Source organism: Cyprinus carpio, chromosome B2, assembly GCF_018340385.1.
Source record: "Cyprinus carpio isolate SPL01 chromosome B2, ASM1834038v1, whole genome shotgun sequence".
In the NCBI taxonomy this organism is placed as follows: Eukaryota; Metazoa; Chordata; class Actinopteri; order Cypriniformes; family Cyprinidae; genus Cyprinus; species Cyprinus carpio.
The window spans coordinates 8,011,034-8,032,027 of record NC_056598.1 but is presented as its reverse complement, the minus strand read 5'-3'; the positions used below and the strand labels follow the sequence as shown (position 1 = coordinate 8,032,027).

Below are 20,994 nucleotides of genomic sequence, written 5' to 3'. Positions count from 1 at the left end.
AAGAGGGAGCCGCTGACAAACAAACCATGTTAAAAACCAATAAAATTTTAGTAAAACCAGTTACCCAGCATCAGATTGAATCTGCATTCGTTGTCTAGCACCACGATTCCTGACTTTTTAAGTGCACGTGATGGGGGGGGGTTAACGGTTAGTCACCAACTAACAGCTCCTGATGGCTGATCCCTGTCTGCGCGCGATGTTTTCCCTCAGGGCCACCTTTTTATTATTCCATCGACTCGCACCTCCTCTGTGTTCTACTTCTTTGAGGAGGCAGTGCCATGACTAGCGTCACTAAACCACCTGTTCCCAGCAGACCAGGATGGTCCAGGTTAGTCCCCAGTTTTTGGGCGCAGACATAAACGTGTAGGTATTAAGGGACTTAAAAGCTGCTGAGCATGGGGCCCCCCCTTCGCCCTCCTTACTTTTGTCGACCTCCATCTCAACGGATGTGCCACACCATTCCGAAGGCGAAAAAACCATGCACAGCCGAGAAGAAAAACGTTTTCTCTTTTCCCTCCCGATGTTCGTCCCAAGTTTCCACAACAGATGTCCTCTCTGTGGCTAACATCGACCCATCATTGACCTATCGATCGCGGAATAGGTTTACTTGGTGGCCCTGAGAGTCCGATCTGTGGTGTGTGGCGCAATTCAGCTTCCGCCTAAGGGGAACGCCCCGGGCACTGGGTCTAACGTATTCAGCAGTATCAGCCTTGTACGCTGCAACACTGACATTGTGTGCCAGGTCAGCCCCAGCCAGACCCGCTGCAGTGTATTGACCCTTCCATTCAAGTGAGGACGTTCTCTTTTCGTGGCTTGGAAGGCAGGGGCCGGACCCTTTTTCCAAGTCAATGTTCACCCAGCTGAGTATCGAGCTTTACACGGTTCGCTTCACAAAAGGGGGCATAAACACATAGCCATGCTCACGCATCCGCGTGGACTGACATTAGTGGGTAAGTAGACATGCTTGGTATCGATGAATGTGGGATGAATATGGTTTCACCCCATGCCCTCTAGCTCCGCACTCTAGAATGATATGAAAGGACATGGGAGGCCGCCACGGGATCTGGGGAGGTTAAGTCCAGAACCAGAAATTGCCTAATAAAGTCTTACTGGTGAGCAATTATCCCTTTTTCCTCGCCTCCCACTGCAAAGTCCTAATCTAGCATAAGACTCAATCCCTAACCTCCATACACCCCAACAGGCTTGAGACGCCTCAGCCATATTACATCATCAGCCACATCCTTGCCGCGCTGGAAGCCCACCGAGCCCTTCCTAGCTGGAATCAGAGGATGTAAAGAGACAACACATCTTCTTAAATCCGTTCACCCTCGGCAGCCCGCTGACGACGCGCGAGGAGAGTTAACCACCTCTCTCAAACTCATGAATACTCGCACAAGGAACCCACCTGTCCCGCAAGAACAGAGTGCACATGCTTCCGTGAAAAAACACATAACGGCATAGGTCGTGCGCATCATCTTGGTCGTCAGATCGCACTGACACGGATCCACACACTTCATAAAAAACTATGAAACAGACATTGTTCTTACCGAATAACTACTTCAGAAACAAAGTGTCCCGGCGGGGTATAAAAGAGCACCTGTGGAATACGTACACCTAATTTTGTGTCTTCAGCGTCCCAATTCTTTTGTTTTCCGTCATAGGCTGTCCGCCAGGGTCACAATTCTGTTGATTTACGTCATAGCCGCTGCCTGCCAATGTCCTGTTCATTTGTAATTTTTGCATTCCATTCTTCATACACTGGTCACGCTGGAGGCGTTCCCCTAGAGAGCCCACTTGAGGAATCTTGCAGCGTGGAGTTAAACTGCTTTTCTCCCTTATTAACATTTGAAATACCTTTGTACAATAAATAGAAAATCAGGAGTGGTCCACTAACCTGCAGGGAAAAACTAATGAAATCTAAAATTATACAACAGAGAGGACCAAGTGATTACCAATGCGCTTTGTGCCAAGGTCAAGGTTTTTTTTTTTTTGTTTTTTTTTTGTAAAGGTGTGTTAAAACAGACACCTGACACATGTTTGTAAACGGTTTTGTTTTTAACCTTTTCTTTCTTATGTCCAAATATTGTCTTTTGTCAGTGACCTTCAGCTATAGGCCAATTATGCTCTTTCCTTATTTATGATGATGATTGGGAAAGACTTAAAAAGTGACACCGAGCAAGTGACAAACACTGATGATTTTCTCATGCACTATATGGTTCAGACATTCAAATGCATGTGTGCAGTATTATTTATCTTGTGTATTATTGAGTTTCAATTTTCACATTGTTCAGCTAATACAAGTTTGAATTACCTGTCAAACACTGAATGAAATCCCAAGAGTACATCAGAACATCCCATTTCTATCTCATTAGTCTAGTGTGATCCATCAATCAGAGGGCCAAACAGTGTGAACCCGCAAGGGAAGCGAATGAAAGACACTCCATTATTCTGAGTGTCAGACATCCACCCATCTGATTGTGAGCAGCCCCAATGACATTTCAGATATGTGTGATGACAAGCTCGTAAGGTAGCTAACACTGAGAATGAAAAGCTTAAGGAGTCAGGAGAATGATTGTGCCTCAGTTTGAGCAATTGTGTGCTCTCCTTAGGCTGTACTGTTCTGTCTAAGGTGAAAGCAATCTGAGGCTGCTTGTCAGTTCTTACAGTAGACATTACAGAAAAACCCTTTTTAATCAGCTTAACACAGGAATTGTAAACAACAAGCTCTACAATGTCGCATTTTGGAAATAACATCACCGGTTATTAGCACCCCTACCCTAAACCTAACCAAACGACAAGCTTAAGATAAAAAGCCAACTAACTGAAGCAAAAAGGCTGTGAGCTCTTTTTATCATAAATCACGTTTACAGGACGTGGACCATCCACTAATAATAAAAAGTTTCTTGGGATTTACTAGCCACTAGTGTTCATTTTTAGCTAGAAAATTGTATTGAATTGATAATTTAGAGGTACATTTTAGAATTGCCAAAAATGTAGGTATAGGCGTGTCTCTAAGCCATAAGCCAATGTACTGTAGATAAAATTGGATTAAAAAAATACTGTTTCTAAAATGTTTTGTTTTCTGTATTTAAATGTCAATAAAACTCAATTGTGGGTCGACCTGACATAGGCCATGTCAAATATTACTGGAAGATATTTAGCATATTTTTAAATAGTGGCATGGCCCATAAGTTTTTCTGTTTTGGGCCAAGTGTGTCAGAAGTAGATTTTTATTTTGACAGTTACTGAGAATGCCAGTACTTAATTCTCCATCTTCATTATTTTTCACTTTCTCTGTTTAAACAGTTCTGTCTGTTCAACACATTATTGTTAAATAAACTGCTAAACAAGTAAGTAGTTTTTGAAAGATTATTATAGCGTTTGCTTTTCTAGTGGTAATAGAAACATATTTTCTAATAGTCTTATCTCATTATACTTTCTCATCTAAGGGTAAGCATTTAACAAACTTGCATTTATATCACTTAATCACTTATACCATCTTTAAATGTCTCAATCAAATACACAATTACCTAATGCCATGTGCTCATATTCATTATTTTTAACAATTTCCAATTTCTTGTGACAAAAATACTATAAGATTACAAAATCAAGAAGTTGCTCTAAAATATGAATCCGTTTAATTATACTGTTTTGTACCTATCTTTACATTTCATTGTGTGATGTCATATAAATCGACCATCAGCCATCAGAATCAAAATCAATATGGGTCGACACTCTTGTGTTATTGGCTAACAATAAGGAATCTAAACTCATTTAAACCTAAATCTTAGCCAAACCAGCTTAACTCTGTTTCAAAGGTGTTTGTTATATATAAGTTTTAGTTTTGTTATTAAAATTGAAATGAAAATTTGGTCTGTATAAATGACATTTATAGAATGATTCAAAAACATGATGGTCAATGATTGATGTTGTTGTCTGTATTTGCACATTCAAAAACTTTTTCATTATGATTAACATTTCTGTCTTAACATATATTTGCATAACCAACTTGACATTGGGTCTTATATTCCTTTAATATATTTAGCCATTTATCCTCCATATTGTGGTGACACAGTGATTCTTGGCTCGAGTCGACCTGAAAACAAGGTGATGAACGTGTCATGACAACAGCAAAGTGACTTCTAATGCAGTTTCATTTGCAAAGAACCACAACTTTAAGGTGAAAACACTATGCTTTTGCAGCCTGCAAAAAAAACGATTTCCTTTGGGAAATGCAAATGTATCTTTAGTTTAAACTGTCGTGTAGATTGTCAGGGGTCCAGGGAGTCAGGGAGTACATTACCATATATAAAGAAAATGCTTGCAGCAGTAAACAAAGAAGGATTGCGCATGTACTGAGTTGGAGTAAAAAAATAACCACATACTTATACGAGGCATGTGTTTTGGTGAATCCCTGTAAGCAGGTCACTGTTCTTTTTGGTGTCACCGGGGCAGGTCAAGACCAGTGTAATTTAGCATCATTGCATAGAGTGGCACTGCGATCTGTGCCAAGGAAACTACTGCACGTATTCTGACTCACTCATGCAAGCAATTAAATAATCTTGTTTTTTGTGGTCAATCATGGTGTGATTCGATTAAGATTTCCAGATCATATAATCAGACTTTGAGTTGAAAAACTGCTCATTTTCATTTAGATTAAAAAAAATGACAAGTAAGATTTACACTTTCGGTTTGTGCAAGATATATTTTAGCACATTTCAGTGGATTTTAAAATTAAGTTAATATCTATCTATATAGAAGCGTAACTCTAAATGGCAACACACTTGAAACTTCTAGATTAACTTGTTACTTGTGTCGATCTGTAATGCTGGCTGAAAAAACTAATAAATGTACAATTAATTGAACATTCATATACTCAGCCTCAAAATATACTGCCATACAAAAACAAAGGTACTCTTACAGGTAGGTAATAAAAATTAGGTAATATTTACTTGCAATTAGCTATTTTCCCAGCTGTCACTATACATGCCAAAAGGCAAACAGGTAGCCACGTTGGACAGCAATCGTGGTCGTCATTTGTTAACATTAGTATATGCATTACCTTTGTTACTGTTGAGTTAAAAAAACTAATTTTCCTTACTTGTTGATGTTAATTCACAGGGAATTAAACTAAAAGATATGAATTGGGACTTCAAACTTTGGTAAATAAATGTTGACATTAACGAAGATTAGTAAAGACTGTAGAAGTATTTTTATTGTTAGTTCATGTCAAATGTAGTTAGTTAACAATATGAACAAATGAAAACCTTATTTCAGAGTTTCAGCCTTAAATATTTTCTGCAGTACAAAAGATTTTTTATTATGCTTCCTAGCTTTCTTTTCTTTATTCATTTTTTGCTCTGACCTTTCTTCTTCTGCTGGTCATTATCCTTTATTTCTCCCTCATTCTTTCCACCTCAACCTTTCATTGTCTACTCACAGGCTGTGTGTTAACATGTTTGTGCAATCTCTGTATTTGAGCAGCAATAAGCTATGCACGAGTACAAGCCGCATAAGAGCATGGGCCAAGCAGGAATCTTCCAGACTGAGTTTTTTTTTTTTTTTTTATCTTAAATGTCGCGCAGATTTACCCGAGTTGCTGTCAAGCGGTGTGGTGGGGGTCGACGCTGGGTAAACTATGGGCAGCACAACAGCCGCCAGCCCTCCTAATCATCACCACTGTACATTACCTTGGGTTTGCCATGATAGGTCACTGTTGACCTCTGTGTTGACCACAACACCAAGGTGCTAAGTCACTGCAGTTATTAATGATCATCCTGGGGTTTTTCACTTTGCTTGTCCACCGTTTTACCTGTTAAATCTTTGTATTTGCTTATTACAACCTTATTACACTGTAATATTTAGTTGTATCTTTTGGGGTGTTGTCCTTATCATCCAATATTAATGCCTAAATAAAGGACACAAAAATGTCAAAATTAAATCTAAACAAGGAAAGGGTAACACTACAGTGGAAGGCTTCATGTCACCATGAAATCAGGGAGTTCTGGGCGATATTATATCAGTTGATATCGATTAATTATCACAATTAAATGTCAGATTCTCTTTCTCGATTTCTGCAAGCTTACACGACAGATTTTTGCTCCAAAAGTGAAAAGTTTAAGCAACCAGACCATTAATTCCTTAACAAAGAAATATCTAAATAGGAAAAAAAAATTTCTTAGTTTTTTGATGTTCTATAATGAGTGATATTGTTGCCGATCAAGAAACAGGTTTGGGTTGCCTTATAATATTAATAATAATAATCTCACTTTTTGTCTCAGAAATGCACTTTGATAGTAGCTTGAGTTAGGATGCAGAGGGTAAATTTTTGTTCATTATCAAAATCAGTAAATCTGTAAAAAATATTGTCAGCAACTCAGCTTTTATATGGTTACATTTATTCTGAACCATTTATTTATTTATTTTAAATAAGCATTGGTCTCCCTGTAGTAGCATACATTTAAATCATGATAAAAAAAACATTTAAGGAACACACATTTAGCACCTCAATTACTATGGTAAAAATATAACATATGTTTTTAGGTAGCCTATTATATGAAAAACAACGTAGTCTAAAAACATTCAGTTGATAAATGCACACATGCTATAAAGACTTAATCACAATACATACTAAAAATTATATACCATTTACTCCTTTAATAAAATTCAGTGTGAAATTCCTAAAATTTCTGCCACAATACCATGGTGCAGTGAGTGAGTGTACTACAGTGAAATCCGTGGTAAATGATGGCGATTGTAGATTAAAAAAGCATTTCTGTCTCATTGCACACAGGCTTTAATTAGTTTCAATCACAGAGTCATTTGTGTTTCCTCGCTGAATTCACAAGCACTTCACACTGGATCTCACATTGCTGCTTAGGGGTCCATGAAACCTGCCCAGTTTTAGCATGGTTAGGTTCTCACCACAGTTTTAAAAAATAACTAAAAAGTGGGTGTGGTGCACTGCGGGATAAGAGTGGGGAAGAGCGGAAGAGGGGCGACAGACAAACACACACAGCTTCGGGTAAGAGGACAGTTTAATTTCACTCCCATCGAGTTTTAAAAACACAAAATAAATGACTCCATTTGCACTCTGCATTGAAAACATTTATATGAATGTGCTGGTGCCGCTATGATCACTTTTTAAGTGTATTCTGTGGCATTTATATAAGCACCTGGGGCATTTAAGATTATGTCTGAGTAACCTTTGTCCACTTAGACGCATTGACCACATTTTAGATTGAAGGTACATATATTCGGCCCCCCTAAACTGAATTTACATGGTTGATTTTTCGACATTCTCTTATGTCATGTTTTATGGTCATCTTTTCACATGTTACTATAAGTGTTATTCTTAATATAATAAATTAAAGCACTATGATGGCAAAATCGAAGTGATAAGTCCTGACTGTAGACTATAGACCTCGTGGACTTGTAGAAATAAAACCACCAACAGGTGGTGGCAAGTCACTGTCTATGAGCCGGCATTCGCATCATTCCTCTTCATTCATTAATTTCATTCATCCCTATATTCATTCAGGACGAAGAACGGGCCTGTGGTGAAATCACTGACTCTGGAATCGTTAAAGCATGTTCCCAGCAATCGAAACTAACACATGTGTGTTGGAGGGACTCACACCAGATGATAGGATTTGTTGCAAAAGATAACAAACATGACACTATTCTTTACAATGTAGGCTATATTTAAAATGTAAAAGTGGCTTCACTTAATATTACCTGTTTTTGGTTGCTGTTGAGCTGTTGTAAAAATTAATGTCACATTTGCCATCGCTTGGATATTCAGGGAATTTTGCATTCTTGCTCGTTATTGTTAAAACATATAAAAAAAATAAGTCGGACATCGGGTATGTCTGTATCAAAGAGAGTTTAAAATCGATCTCAGTGTACAGTGCGTGTAAATCTTCTGTTCATATGCTGCCTATAAGTGAAGATCTACTTAAAGATACATTGAACAATAGTGCGATTTGTCAAAGTAGCATATTCATGCAGGCATCCTATCACATTCACGTCTGCATGTGGGATGGAATCAGCTTCTTACCACAAAAGATTAGGTAAGCTGATTGGATATCATGTATTTGACCATTTACGGCCCATTCCCCATTTTCCTGTTTTTACACTAGAAGCGGCATCACATTTGCATGTCCGAAAGACATGTTTGGTTTTAATGTTACTTTAAGTGGGGTAGAATTAAATGAATCGGTAAAAACTCAGAATTTTGTTTGGTAATCCTCTCAGATACAAGTGAATGAATAAATTTGTGCAAACTCGTATTAACAAAGACAAAAAAAACACCACTCCTTTCGATCCATGATCGTTTCTCTCAGTTATGTGGCGGTCACGGCTGGCTAGGAAATCAACACATGCTGTTGTGAATAAGTACGCGGCTTTCATAAGAAACACGCAGTATCATGAATAATAATGAATTTTTTTTCAGACCAGAATGAGCTTATTGCCGGTTAGTTTACACATAAGGGAATTGTTTTTGTTCGACAGAAGCTTCCGCAGTGCAAACGAATGACAGCGGACCCCAGAACACAAAAACATAATAAAGGAAATAAAAAATACACATAAGTAGGTAAGGTAATACCATAATAAGAGTACATACATATCAATATACAAATTGACAATTGTATTTGCAGGTATATTACAATAGGCAATTTCTATGTACAGGTATATTATGTGCAAATTTGAAGTGTAGACTAAGTATGTGTGTTAGATAAATAAGTGTATATGTGTGTAGCAGTGTTGTGTGTTCCACAGTTATAAAATCGAAGTGTTCATTAGATGGATTGCCTGAGGGAAAGAAGCTGTTCCTGTGTCTGGTCGTTCTACTGGCGCTCAGAGGTCTGTAGCGTCGACCAGATGTAACAGTTCAAAGAGGAAGCGTGCTGGATGTGAGGGGTCCAGGGTGATTTGCCAGCCCTTTTTGCTCACAGCTGGATAAGTACAGTTCTTGAATAAAAGGGAGGGGTTGTACCGATGATCGCTCAGCAGTCTGGACTACCCTCTGTAGTCTTCTGAGCAAGGTCAGAGTTGGTAGCTGAGCTAGACCTTGACCAGTTACCAAAAGTGCAGAAGGGCCAGTTCAATGATGGCACAGTAGAACTGTTTCACCAGCTCTTGTGGTAGGTTGAATTTCGATGTGGAATGTCCACTTCAAGTCCTGACTGATTGTGGGGCCCAGGAACCTGAATGAGCTCCACTGCAGTCACAGAGTGCTGTTCATGTGGTGGTGAGTGGGGGGAGAGCAGGGGGGTTTCTCCTGAAGTCCACTATCATCTCCACTGTTTTTGAGTGTGTTGAGCTCCAGGTTGTTGAGACTGCACCAGACTGCCGAGCTCTTTTACTTCCTGTCTGTAAGCAGACTCGTCACATCCTGTATGAGGGCCCGATGAGTGTGGTGGTGCGTCAGCAAACCTTCAGGCAGCTTGACCAGAGGGATCCATTAGATGTGCAGTCGTTGGTGCTGTAGAGAGAGAAGAAAGCAGTGGGGAGAGCGCTGGCACTGAGGCTCCAGTGCTGATTATCTGGGTACTGGATGTGTATTTTTCCCAGCCTCACTAGCTGCTGCCTGTCTATCAGGAAGCTGTTGATCCACTGACAACAGAGGAGGTTCGGACCTGGAGAGCTGAGGTTAGTTTAGGCAGGAGAAGGTTTGGGATGATAGTGTTAAGGCTGAGCTGAAGTCCACAAACAGGATCTCACATATGAGTCCATGGTCTGTCTAGATGTTGCAGAAACATAATGCAGTCCAATGTTTACTGCATAGATCCACAGACCTGTTTTGCTCTGTAGGCAAAGGAAGAGGATCAGTAAGGGTCCCAGTGATGTCCTTAAGGGGGGCCAGCACCAGTTTTTCACAATGACTACATAACCACAGGCGTTAGAGCCACAGGCCTGTAGTCATTTAGTCCACTGTAATTTTGGATTTTTGTGGGATGGGGATGATGGTGGAGCGTTTGAAGCATGAAGGGACTTCGCACAGCTTCAGTGATCTGTTGAAGATCTGTGTGAAGATGGGGGCCAGCTGGCCAGCACAGGATTTCAGACAGGCTGGTTTAACACAATCTGGGCCTGGTGATTTTTTCTTTTCTCTGCTTCTGGAAGACCTGGCTCACCTCCTCTTCAGCTGATCTGAATTGCAGGTGTGGGGAGAGGGGGGGTTGCAGGAGGTGTGAATGGTGTGAGCAGTTTTTTGGAGGTGTTCAGGACCGGTTAATGAGACACTGATCGTCATGTCCGATGTACTATAGTCCATTGCCATGTCAAAATTGTGATTTTAAACTTGGAAGACTAAAATAGCGCAAAAAGCTTAAAATTAACCAGTTATAATTATCAGATGCTAACATTGTCTTTTATTATGTTGCAACACAAACACCTCTCATTAAATCTCAGAAAAAGTAGTCTGGGGTTTCATGAGTCCTTTAATGCTCGTGCGACTAGAGTAACAGCATCTGCTCTAGTGAGCTTGGCAGAAGGCGTTGAACTTTGCTCTGAGTGGATACAGTTCGTCCAGTGTGGTGCGATTGAAATCGAGTCAAAGGTTTTAGTCCCGTGTGGGCTAAAACATTAGTGGTATAATTTAATCTAAACTCGTAATATCATTCTCAAGGAAAATTCATCGACAGTAATTAATCTTATGAATTTATTGCCAGCCTACAGGAATATGAGCAATATGTGTTTTTTACAACTTTTAGAAAACTTTTATTTAATGTTTTGCTGATAGACATTTGGTTCAGCTGTAGGTGTACAAAATATGCTGAAAGCGGACTCAGTAGATATGTTTACATGGAGCCTTGTATTCCAAATACCAAGCAATTTAAAAGTCCATTCTGAATGATTGTAAATGCCTCAATCAGAATAAAAGATACCCCAAACCAATTGAATTTTCAAGAAAACGGGTTGAGGAGGTTGTGAACTAAACCTTTTCTAATCTGTTCAATGGGACCATGTATCACACTTAGATCGGCTTGAAATGGTTGTTGTACTGGCGCTGCATGACAAATTGGAAACTAAGCTTAATGTTGCTGGTTGTGAATATATTATTAATGGCTACTCATATTCATAATCTTAAATTCCTTCCACTCATCTTATAAAGAGGTACAGGATAACGTTGTTACCACAAGTGCTTTGCGCTTTGAACTCTCATTTACAGATGTCTTACTATTTAGGGTGACGGGAATGAAAGTTTTTAATACTTGGACAGATCAAGCAAACCACTACACAAATATTCCGCGTGCTTGTCTTGGTCTCCTAATTAGTACCCGAAATAGATAACATTTTAAGAGCTGCTTTTTAAAACAAAGAAAAGGAGGATATGGTTATTATGCAAAAAACAGCGGAAACTCTGTATATTCGTGCCAGTGTGATCTTGTCAAAAGATTTTGTATTAAAATCTGATTTGAAACTATGACATATAAACACACACATCCAAACTTGATCATTTTGTTAGAGTTCGCTGTAACGCATGTTTTGGATTCATCAGTCAGAATGGTTGTTTTTTTAACGAAAACTACCCTATAAATGTAGTAGTGAGGCATTTACCCACAGCTACTTATAAACAGTGTACACTTTTGAAGAAAGATGTTTGGAGTGTGTCAGGGGAGTAGGTTGATGTTTAAAGATGGTAAGAAGACTTTACCATCAGTTGCCTGAAGCAAACTCATTGCATTTGGTTTCAGAGAGCAGTTCACTGAGAATGTTACTTGGTGGGACGGGGTTGTTAGTCTCTCTACAGTAGCAAAAAGAGTGCAGGCATTGTTTATGTTTAAAAAGGCCTGTATAGCAGTGCCTAGTTACACATTGAAAGCATGAAGGTTGACTTTATAGAACTTAATGGAGTACAAGTTTTGTTTTCCACCACATGCGCTCATCTTTTCAGCATTTTCTTTTCTTAGATTTGTTTTTGTGCTTTCACTAGAGCAATCCCTTACAAAATATTACTGCAGTTTTTAAGAACGTAATACTGCAGTTTTTGTTACATACAATACATTTGAAGTACTATTGAAATACAACTGCAGTAGAGCTGTAGTACATTTACATTTAGTGTAAATAAAATGTAACCACTGGTTATCCGATGTTCTTCGTGAGCATCGGACCAAACTTAGGGAAGCAGAGAGAAAATGGTGCAAATCAAAAGATCCGTCAGAACTGAGTATGTATCAGTCTTTGCTTTCATCTTTCTCTACTGAAGTCCATACTGCCAAATCTTCATACTTCCACAACAAGATCAACAGTGCCCCAGATACACTTTACCTCTTCAAAACATTTTAATTCCTTTCCTCAGCGTCCCTCTCCACCACCTCCTCCCCACCACTTCTTATAACAGAGTAGATGATTTCTACTACATTCTTCACTGATGTTCAGGAAAAACAATCAGTAGCCAATTTTCAGCCAAACACACACAGGAACCCCAAACCAACTACACCAACCACTAAACTCCCATCTTCTCCTTCTATCACCCTTACTGGAGTGCAGAAGAGCCTGTTCTCCTTCAGCCACCCTTCTTTCCAACACATGCCCCTGTAGACCCAATCCCTCACACCTCCACCAAGCACCTTCTACACTTTGGCTCAGCACTCACACACATTATCAACACGTCTCTCCTCACCTTCCCTACTGCATTCAAGCAGGCCTGTCTCCTCCCAAAACACTCTTACCACACTCACAACAGACAGATTGACACATCCCTTCTCTTGTTTTTCCCTCCTTCCCCACAGAACAATAAAAAACTGGGGAACGCTAAACCAGAACAGTTTTCAGGAAAGGTGGCCCATTCAACTGAGACCGGCTCTACTGTCCAGTCCCATTGAAGGCCCCCCCCTGGCGTATTTGCAAAGCCTTGAAAAAGTCCCCAAAATCAAATCCGTTCCCTTGAATTCCCTAACCTAGAAATCCTAATCTGTGCTTTGTTTTTGACAACTTGAGGTTCCCAATTCATCCATATCCCTCCTGTCCCCCTGCCCGCCCTCCACTCCATCAACTGGCATCCACAGGGAAAATTCCACCCTTCCGCTGAATTGAAAATTTCCCCTATTCTCAAACTTGGTTTGGTCCCCCCCCTTTCTTTCCAGGGTGGCCCTTGGGGAGAAAAGTTATCCAAAGCACACAAATTGTCATGGGGTTTCCTCAGGCAGTTCCTTGGACCCCTCTCTTCTCCACATACACAAACATCACTGGGTACCATCATACAGGCACAGGCTTCTCTACCATGCTATGTGATGACACACAACGCTATCTTTCATTTCAACCAGATAATCCAACGGTAGCTGCACATATCTCAGTATATCTCGGCATGGATGAAAGAATATCACCTACAGCTCAACCTGGCAAAGACTGAGATTCTTTTCTTCCCTGCCATTCCAACTCTACAGTATGATCTCACCATCCAGCTAGGTTCTTCTACAATTACCCCATCAACTTCAGTCAGAAATCTTGGTGTAACATTTGATAACCATCTGACCTTCAAATACCACATTGCAAAGACTGCTTAATCTTGCAAGTTTGCATTGCACAACATCAGAAAGATCAGACCCTTTCTAACAGAGCATGCAGCACAACTTCTTGTCTGGGCCCTTGTCATTTCTAGTGTGGACTTCCATCAAGCACAGTCAAACCTCTACAAATTATTCAGAATGCAGCAGCATGACCGGTCTTCACCGAGCCCAGAAGAGCCCATGTTACACCTCTTTTTATCTCCTTACACTGGATTCCGGTTGTGGCTCGCATCAAGTTCAAGACATTGATGCTTGCATATAAAACACTAGTTTTATAAAGCACCTGCCTACTTCCATTCACTACTACGAATCTACATCCCCTTCAGAAGTCTGAGACCTGCAAGTGAGCGACGCCTCATGGTACCATCACAGAGAGGCTCAAAATCACTTTCCAGAACATTCTCGTTCACCATTCCTGGCTGGTGGAATGATCTTCCCACCCATACCCTAATCCCTGACAATTTTCAAGCGACAGCTGAAAACCCATCTCTTTCGAAGCTACTTAAGCTACATGTAAATGTACATGTAAAATTCTGTACAGTAACACTGAAATGCAACCAGAATATTTAAAATATGTTTTATTTACACACATTTGCAATATAATGAATTAAGGTACAAAACAACAGTGATTGTCTCAAACAGCAATGCAACAATAAATGATTTTACTTTTCTTTAAACTTAAAATAACAGGTTTCAGTTACACTTTTCACTACAAGCATATTTAGTATGCTTAAAATAAATCTTGAATTGTGATGTCACCAAGTGTTTGTGAAAAGGATGCTGTTTTCTTTTCAAATCAAAGCTAAATGCATGTAGAAACAGCGATCCTTGTGGTGGATGATACAGAAGAATATACGCAGTATACAGTTATATGGGAGAGACACAGATATTGTTGACAGCAATTGTTGAATAAAGTCATTTTTTGTTTTCTTCTCGGCTACAAAAAAAATGTTCTCGCCACTTCATATAACCTAGATTGCACATCTGATGGCAGAGATGGAGGCTCTTGACTACCTACTTTCATACCTTTATGGACGACACTGTTATTACTGCCAGTCTTGGGACAGTCACAGGCCCTCTTGTTTTCATCCAAAATATCTAAAATTGTGTTCTGAGACGAACAAAGCTTTTACGGGTTTGGAACGACATGGGGGAACGTGATTAATGACAAAATTTCAGTTGAGGTTGGATACCCTTTAAGCCTGATTAAGTAACAAGAAATCGGTGTTTACATGGTAGTTCTTAATCAGAGTTGTCTTCATCAGGTTAGAAATCGGAATTATGAAATTGCCATGTGAACATATTCAATGTCTTTGAACACTCCAGGTAAAATACATATTAAAAGGTTGGTTCACCCAAATCTGTCAAGAGTTACTCACCCTCATGTCGTTCCAAACCCGCAAGTCTTTTGTTCATCTTCATAACACAAATGAAGGTCTTATAATGAAATCTTAGAGCTTTCGACCCTTCCACTGATCGTCCATGAAACTACTCCGGCACAAATAACATGCATTTCTGGTGAAAAAGCAGATGACATAATCATGTTTAAATATTTTCCTCCACAATTATTGGCCCCCCTCTTTCTCCTTTGGTTTTTCATTCAAAATTCTAATCCTTACGTGTTAAAAAAAAAAAATAATAATAATAATAATTAAAAATTTTAATTAACCTCATTCACACAATCAGGGCTAATCTAGGCTAGGTGTGCATTACTTAATTTTAAGATTTAGTGTGGAGGCAACAAAAGAAACCACCCTGACATGATGAAACTGTTTGCCTCCATTGAAGTCGATTAAATTGTGTAATACACACCTGTTAAAGCTAGGTTAAATAGGTAAGGTCCAAGCTGCCCTTAAAGAGATATAGCTACCAAAAAATACACATTCTACATAATTAGTTCCCCTGTGTGTGGTTCACACCCGTAAGACCTTCATTCTCTTAGGACACAAACAAAGATATTTAAGAAATCAGCGAGCTTCTGAACCCGCGGACAGCAATGCACCCTCACATTTAAGTTCCAGAATGGTAGAAAAGACATCATTAAAGTAATTAATGTGACTCCAGTTGTTTTGACTCAATTTTATGAAGCGACGCGAGTGTTTGTGTCCAAAAAAACTAATTTACCACTTATTTACAAAAATATTGATCTGTAATGTGTATTCACGATAGCATCACAACGCATGAGTGTTGTGTTCATGCAACAAAAGACAAAATTGAGGTTAAACCACTGGAGTCGCATGGATTACTTTCACAATGTCTTTCCTACTGTTCCAGAACTTAAATTGTAATGTGGAGTTGCCCGTGCTGCTGTTGTTGCATATAGAGGGGTCAGAAATGTTCTCGCAGCGTATTTCATCAAATATCTATAATTCTGTGTTTTGAGGAGAACTACGGTATCTGGGTTGGTATAACAGACATGAGGGTGAGTATTAATGACAGAATTTAAATTTTGAGTGAACGAACCCTTTAATGTTTGTGGCAGTACAGTTTGACGGAAGGGTAAGAACTAAGTTTTAATTTTCATTAGTTTGTTTGGTTCAGATCATTAGATCTAGCGTTCCTGACTGTTTTCGTCGTGTGCTACAGTAACAGCCGCACATTAAATTAGAATGGTGCTTGAACTGATTGTAATTATCTGGAGACTCGATTGTGTTTTTGAATGCACACCTCTTCAGTCAAAATCAGAGTAGAATCAAGATTCCAATCTCGAAAACACAAAAACCACGCTGGACAGCTTGATGATCATTCGCCTAAATGCTGGTGTAACGCAGGTGCTGTGAGAAAAAACATCCTGGTTTTTGTGTTTATCCAGTAATCTCGCTATGTCAGTATATATACTTGTTATAACTTCTTAAACAAGTTGATAAAAAAGAAAATAATGATGCAGCTAGCGACAAATTCCCACTTATCTCTTCAGTGAAGCAGCTCACAACAGTAAAAAATGTATGGTCATTTTTGTTCAGTTGAAAATCAGTGCTTGACATCATCTAAAGCAAAAACTGCAGATGGTGCTGCTTCATCTAGCTCAGCTTCAGCATCCCTCAGCCAATAGTGTCAGTGGACGTGTCCAACATAAAAATTTACTATTGCTGGAGTATTATGTGTTCTCTAAAAGCAAGCCAAAAGTCAACAGTGGTAAGGAACCACAACCACCATCAGTACTACGAGATGAAACAATAAAAAAAACAAAAAAAATGAACGGTGTCTGACTTGATTCCTGGTTGCATAAAGCATCACATTTTAGTATGAAATAACAAGACTGTAGGCTGCAATTAGCTGGAGTTATGAATCTCTTTAAATACTATCTAAATCAAAGTTTACATTGTGGCCTAACTACGCATGGGAGTGACCTTAAAGGCTTTCCCAGAAATACAGTCTCACCAGCGAGGCTGCCTAGTGCCTTTCAATGTCTCTCTCTTCTCTGGTCGCCCGTGGATTTTGCCAAGTAAGACATGTTCCTGGATCAACATCTTTTGTTGATCCTGGATCACCATTACTGTCTAAAAAATATAGACTTAACCTAATCCCTCCCCTAAACCATAACCCTACCCATAATTTATTCCTAAAATCAGTGTAAAATGATAGCTTTAACAAGGGGTGTAAGCAGCACTTTATCTTGATAGTAAAGCCTAAAACAGATATTTCCTAAAAAAGCTATCTCTCAATTTCTGATTTTGTTGATTGGAAAGGTTGTTCCAGGATCAACAAGGATGTTGATCCAGGAACATGTTTGTACTTGCTGAAATCACGTTCACCCTTCTCACTCTCGTCCTAATGCTTCCCCTCTGCCTGCAAAGAGGGTTACGCTGAACACTTTTCAATCGGGTTTGACAATCTCCACTAGAAACAAACAAGCAAATAAACAGTATATTCAGTGCAATTTTGTTCATTCATCCAGTATTATAAATGATGTCACGGATGCCCTTGGAATGAGAATCGAACTGTGAGCTGGCAAATGACATGACTAATTTGCCTACAGGATCTGCTTATACCAATTGCTTAAAGCCATAGCATACTTATGCATCTTGGTTAATGTCCACTAGTTGATCTGACGTCTTGTTGACTGTTTTATTAATTCGATTGAAAGGTTTATAATATCAGTATACTTGTTGAACTATAGTAAATGTGTAGTAAAAACAGTCATTATAAACAGTGTTTGTTTTTTCTATCCGGACTTCAATCTGTGCTATCATCAGCACCTCATAGCACTGACCCGCATCTCGCTACCAGAATCATAAACAGAAGCGACATTTTCCCTCTCAATTTACCTCTCATCTCCATGGGCCTGAATGAGATACCGTGAAGTCTTTTTTAACATCTCTCCTAAAATGATAAATAAAGATATTAGAGAACATTAAGACGTTTATACTCACCCCGCTAAACTGGATGACTCGACAAAAGTCACCGCTACCCACTCACCTGATGAACCTCTACTCCCTTCTTCCGCAACTTTTTCTTCCCTCTTTCATTCCTCCTACCCCGCGTTAGTGAACAGTCTTGGCGGTGTAATAGGTGTATTGTTAATATGTCTTTTGTGGTCTTATGTTGTGAGTTAGTTCACCGCATATTAAGTGATCATTGTCAGAACCAAACGTAGGCTATTTTATCACTTTTAGCATGCAGATAAAGATTTTAACTGCTAACTAAACAAACAAAATTACAAAGTAAACACTGCTGGAAAACGCACCTTATTTGTTTAAAAACAGTGTTTGCAAACCAAATGTTTTTACACTTTGTTCATACAGCAAACTGCAGTACAGGGCCTATGCTAACCCCTTTAATGGCAATGAAAAGAACCTCTTTTGTGCCGGTAAAGTGAAATTACTGACCTAATCATAGGAGCTTGCTTTTAAAAATGCCATAAAAAAATAATAGTAAATAAATGTATCAGACAGACTTAGAAGTTTGCATCGAAAATCTTACGTTCATTTTAAGCCGTTGCGCTGAAACTGTCAGTTATTCCTTGGTATCTGTACTTCCATTATACGGCAAATCTAGAGTTTCCTTTCCATTGGACTGCCCCTTTACTGCTGTGGGAAACCATAATGAACTGCAGTTTATATACTTCATTATACTGCAAATCTACCGATTGTCCTTCATTGTACTGGCAGTTGTACTTCATGGTACCAGCAGTTAGTTTGGGTGTAAAGGGATGGTCATCATGAACATTTTTTTACTTTTGAATCAAAGGACTCAAGGAGAAAAGCAACAGATGGTCTGCAGATATGCTTGATGTCATTTACAGTATGTTGTTTTTTTGGCATAGATCATGGAGCGACCAATTTAATGCTGTTAATCACATACTCAAAGGACATTTATTCAACAAATGACACTTTCTTGCATTTATAGTCAGCTTTTAAATAGAGCAGCTCAGGCCTCCACCTCTTCAATAGCTCTTCAGACTTCAGACTAAGGAGGGGCCCTTGTTTCTCATGGCAGAATCTTTCATTGCAAGCTGTCATCTTGCCAATTTTTACTGTAAGACAACAGAAATCCATATTGTTTGTGTTTGAATGATGTCCATTGGACTATAAAGTGACTTATTTGTATTACGAGTCTGCGTGGATGTTTACAACGCTAACGTAACAGTAATCTTGGTTTTAATAGTAGTATATGTAGATGGGGTTGCTAGATACATGTGATAAAGGCGTGAGACCAATGCCTCTCCAACCCTGCTCCCGGACAGCTATTATTCTGCACATCAGGGATTCAGCTGCCAATACCCAATCAAACACGACCTGAAACCAGCTAATCCATGTTTTCTGGATTACTTGATAATTACAGAACAGGTGTACCTGGAGCGGAAGTCTGTCAGGATGTTAGGGGCCATCCAGGATCAGGGTTGGAGATTCCTGCCTAAAGCCGAGACAACACTGTACAATTTGTCAGCTTTCCCAGATGAAAAGATGGGCAGTCGTGAACCATTGTGCCGTCTGCCGATTTCTTTCTGTGAATTGTGGCTGTTCTAATCGTTGGTCCTATGTCGTAACAGTTAGAGATGTTCACAGACAACCATTGTCGCAGATCTTTGCAATACCAAAGATAGCTTACTATAATTTCTGGCAGTGTCAAAATTCAGCATGATCATCGCACAGTGGGTTTCCAGTTAGCGAGACCCACGTTTTGACCAAACCATAAAAATGGACATGCAATCAATGTGAATGGTGCTAAAAATTAACTGCTGACCACCTCAGCGCTAAGTCCCTTCCTCTTTCGCGCTTTTCACTTTTTTCAGCACACATAAAAACTACAACTGTCAACGTGGGGATTCAGTATGCTCTTTTGTTTAGCACTAGCGCATGCTAATGACTTTTTATTCTTCTATAGAAATGTGCGTCGTAGCCTACGAGTCAAGAGGGGTGTCATCATCGTACAGTCTACATGCATGTCGTACCCCAATACTCCCTGTCGCACAGTGTTGGACCACGAGGATCGTATAGGATGCTAAAGCGTGCAGTGTAATAAAAGGCTTTAACATTTTCTCACTTAAACAAAACAGATATTGAGAAAGCTAGGAACACTGGGTTCCCACTTGTTCCTGTAACATTTGAGAAAGAGTCGACCTGGTACATTTGCGAGAGCTCACACATAATCACTGAGAGCTGTTATCAGTTTTGCTGTTTACATGGTGGAGAATGATTGGGCCTGGTGTTGTGGTAGAGCCAGAGAGATCTCATCGTTGTAAGAATGCAACCCTACCCTTAGTGGTTGAGGAGTTAAATCGCTTTTATTTGATAATTCTGGCAATCGGGGTCTTGCAGCAAAAGATGGGAGAGTTTGTTTCCAACATACAACCAGTTTCTCTATTTGTGCTTTTAGAACTCAAAAGTGGAGATGCTTGAGGAGGGAAAACAGGTCCCTGCTGTGTGTGACTGTGGCTCTGGGGTCGACGGAGGCGAAAGAAATGTTCCCTGGCTTTCTTCCCAAAAGGCATCCTTGGTGTCAGGAATTTCTTTGGCATTTCTAGTTCATGTAACAGTCTCCTCTGTGGGCAGGGATCAGCTGCGGATTGTGTCTGTGTAAGCAGTGGTTGTTGGTAGCTGCTTTGCTGTTATTATCTTCCCTTGTTACATGGCATCAATCAAATGTCCATTCAGGTGTCCGATGTAAAGTCCTGTGGTCATTAAGACACCTCAACCAGCTGTGTGCTTGTGGCCATTTTTTGTTTGAGTGCAGTGGCTATACTGCTGGAAGCTGGATTTCAGGAGGGAGAAGCTAGATATTCTGTCCTTTAGCTCTTGAACCAACTTTGTTTGGGTGGAGGCCATCTGATTTAAAAAGTTACTTTAAGTCCAGAAAATGTCAGACATTCATTCCTCTCATGTTGCATTGTCTTCTAAGTTTTTCCCCTCTTGTTGGGGGAAGTGGTCCACTGATGAACAACTGAATTTCCAGGCTTCCAAATGGGTCAGAGAGTTTATAGAAAATCCCTCAGAATCTACTGCTCTTTGCGAATAGCACTCTTCCCCATATGTAT

General features: G+C 39.6%; 1 pseudogene; it reads left to right on the top strand.

The window, feature by feature from the left end:
• Positions 1–20,994, top strand: part of LOC109089319 — an 84,732-nt pseudogene that overhangs the window by 43,960 nt on the left and 19,778 nt on the right.